Consider the following 3,404-nt stretch of genomic DNA (forward strand, 5'->3'; position numbering starts at 1 on the left):
TGGTGAAGATTGATACCCATATTGGGGTATTTTTGAAAAGTCACTTCTGCCGGGTATTTTGTACTGTTGTAGCAACATCCGGTAGAATCCCGGAACAGGAAAAAGATAAGAAAATAGAAATAAAGACCAATATATGCCTAACAAGTCATAATTAGACCAAAAATGTTAAAGTTAAGAAGATTATGAAATCCGGGTACAGTTAAGAACACCGGTAAAGACTACAGTGCAATTAAACAACTGTTAGTGGATCTGTGATCTACTAATCAAATTTTTAAGTTATGAACATGATAATTAGACAAAATTAATGTTAAGTACTTAAATTTAGAGTCTTGAGAGTTTTCGGGTAAAAATTTGACGACGAATCAGTTAAAAATTACACCGGGTCTCACTAAAGGACGAATATCACTTAAGTGACATGGCACCCCTCATTAGGGCACCCTCCTCTCCTTCCCTTCCATTTCTGATCAGCAGCCCCTTCACCTCCTTCTCTCTCTAAGTTTCAAATTTTGAAAACTCTCTCACTTCTCTCTAAGATTTCTTCACCTAAATCTCTCTAAACCATCAAACTTCCTTCACAAAGATTGTTCCCCTCACTCTCCTCTTCACAACCATACCATTTTCATGGTGTGAATCAAAAATTTCGTGTCCCTTATCATCCCAAACAGCCATGGTTTTGTGGAGAGCAAAGGCTATGGAGTTGTGTTCTTGAGCTCTCTTGAAGAATCACACTTGCTTGCTTGTTTCCTTTGATTTTTGGGTGTGTGCTTGCCTAAAGGTGTGTTCTTGGTGGAAAAAGGTGGAGACTTGAGCTAAAGGAGAAACCTTGAAGATGTAAGCTCCCACTTAGGAAATATGAACCAAAAAGCCTCCCTTTTTCTTGTTGAGTGCCTTGGTTTTGATATGTTCATGAGGAGAATGTTGTTTAAAATTTCGTAATGTCATGGTTTGATGATGATTCTTAAGTGTGTGTGTGTGTTTGGAACCATGGAATGATGGATTGGATGACTAAAGGTGGCACATTTGGACCTTTGAGTGATGTTCATGTAAAAAGATGACTATGAACTCAAAAATGGACCATGAACATTTCAGCCATATCATGTAAGGTCATATAGGGATGACAAAAAAATGTGATTAAGTTGTTAAGTGTGGAAAAATGATTAGAAATATTAACTAGGTGGGTTAACTCTAAGTAAAACTCACTAATCATGATTAATAATGGCTAAAAATCCTAATTAATATAGCTAATCAAATCTGCCCCATAAAGTACATAAGGGTTTAGTTGTGTTAAAATTAAGGAGATGATGAATTAGGTGATTAATTAAGGGTAGAGATTAATTAACAAAAGTAATCAAGGATTTAACTCTAAAATTGGACTAAAGTAAGGTCTAGGTACACTAATTAAATAATTAGTAAAATTTAAGTATCATGACATAATGTGACTTAATAATAGAAAAATTCAAGAATTAATGTGAATTAGGATTTATAATCAAAAGTAATTAAGGTTTGTTAAGTAAACACATTTAAGGCTAAGTAACCAGTTTTTAGGCAAAATTGGGGAGAGCATATCTCCCTCCACAGAGGTCATATAGGGATGTGCCTTATATAAAATTGAAGATTGAGATGTTATCTACGTGGTGTCAAAATTTGGTATCAATTGAAGATATATTCCATTCTGTATGTTCGTTTGAGTGAGGACTGCACAGGGAGGCATGGGCAGGGGCGCTGTACATGGCTGACACTTCTATGAAATTTTTCTCCCTCAATTATTACTCAAATTAGGCTCATAATATGTCTAATTAAATATAAAGGTGTCTAGTTGTCTACATAAAAATTTTAGAGCAATTGATTTAGTAGAATTTCCATAATCGCAAAAATGGTAAAGGATGTTTAGGGCCCTGTTCGGAGTTGGCAAACAGTTTTGTTTGTCCAACTTCAAATGGTGATAACCGGAGCTAGGAAACTTCAAATGAGGCATATGATACCTTGTTGGAAAGGTAATTGAGTCTAGATTAACATACTAAAAGATGAGAATTTTATAACAAGTGAGTCACGCCCAGTAACTAGAAAACAGAAGCATGTACAATTATGGAAAAACCGTAAAAGTGATATTTAAGCTAAGTGGGCTTAGGGGAACCCTTAGTAACTTATAATAATCATAAATATGACTGGGATGAGTTGAAAATAATCTAAGTGAGCCTTGCATGTGATTCTAAGCTATGTAAGTAATTGAAGATTAAAGTAGCTTGTAATAATGCACTAAAATATGTAATAAGTAATAATTGGTCTAGGCTTGTAATGGGCATATTATTGGCATATGAGTATGAAAAGTGGAATCATTAAATGATTAAGTCGTGGATGTGACTTGATTAATTAATATGTAATTAATGATGTGAATGGTTCCTACTCTAGGTGTGCCTAGAGAACCGTGCACTTGAGGATTTTGTTGGAGCATACGTATTATATTGGAGTGTGGGCTTGTGCTAAGCTCCCTAAGGTAAGCTCTTAGTTCTAGTTGACTCCTCTCTCTTGTGGCCCCAACATGATGTGGACATTATGGTTGTATTGTATGAAAGTATATGATATGATGTATATGTGCATTCATTCACATTCATATAGATGTTATATGATCTTGATGTTATGATGCACTGATGATATATGTTATGAGGATCCTGGCCAGTGATCATGGTATGTAGGCTGCCTATGACTTGACTCTGGGAGCTATTTCATACTGAGGTTGTGTTGACTGTCTATGGCTTGACCCTGGAAGTCATACATGTGTAACCGTCTATGGCTTTGACCCTGGGGTTACACAAGGATGATATGATGATGCTATGTTTATGCTGTATGTCTGTATTATATGCTTTATATCTGACTTGTTATGCAGGAAGTGGACTCAGGGGTTAGAGGATCCTCTATGAACCTTGAGCTTACTGAGATGTTGTTATCTTACCCCGTTTGGGGACATCATTTCAGGTACCCAGAGTAGTGGTGATGCTTCTAGGGGCAAGGCCCCCGCATTGGAGTAGTTGATGATGCAGCTGATGATTTTATATTATGTTTAGATTTGATGTTGGCATGTAGACTTGTTAACATGCTTAATTATTTTATGGAGATTATTGTATGTATTTATTTAGGCTCATGATAGTATTCTTAGAGCCATGGATTATTTACAGATACTTTTATACTTCGAATTAATATAGACTTGATGCATGTATTCAGTTAATTTGGGCATGGAGCCTTATTAGTGGTATTGACCCATTAAGGGGATTGCAGTCCGTGTGGGACTTGCAAGCTATCTGTTTAAATTGTTGTATTAATTATGTTATCTGTATGTGTGGAATCATGTTTCTAGTTATCCGAAATACAACCGTTATGCTGTCCGTGAGACTCCGTCAGGAATGACA

The 3,404-nt window shown here is 36.0% G+C and overlaps 1 long non-coding RNA gene across 1 annotated transcript; it reads left to right on the forward strand.

The window, feature by feature from the left end:
- The first annotated feature begins 478 nt into the window (after positions 1 to 478).
- LOC133293622 (uncharacterized) lies at positions 479 to 3,132 on the forward strand. The gene is made up of 3 exons (XR_009749082.1): positions 479 to 831; positions 2,410 to 2,494; positions 2,974 to 3,132. It is a non-coding gene; the product is annotated as an uncharacterized LOC133293622 (long non-coding RNA).
- Positions 3,133 to 3,404: the final 272 nt, after the last annotated feature.

Source organism: Gastrolobium bilobum, unplaced genomic scaffold, assembly GCF_033153095.1.
Source record: "Gastrolobium bilobum isolate Gb01-03AN ecotype WA unplaced genomic scaffold, APGP_CSIRO_Gbil_v1 utg762, whole genome shotgun sequence".
NCBI lineage: Eukaryota > Viridiplantae > Streptophyta > Magnoliopsida > Fabales > Fabaceae > Gastrolobium > Gastrolobium bilobum.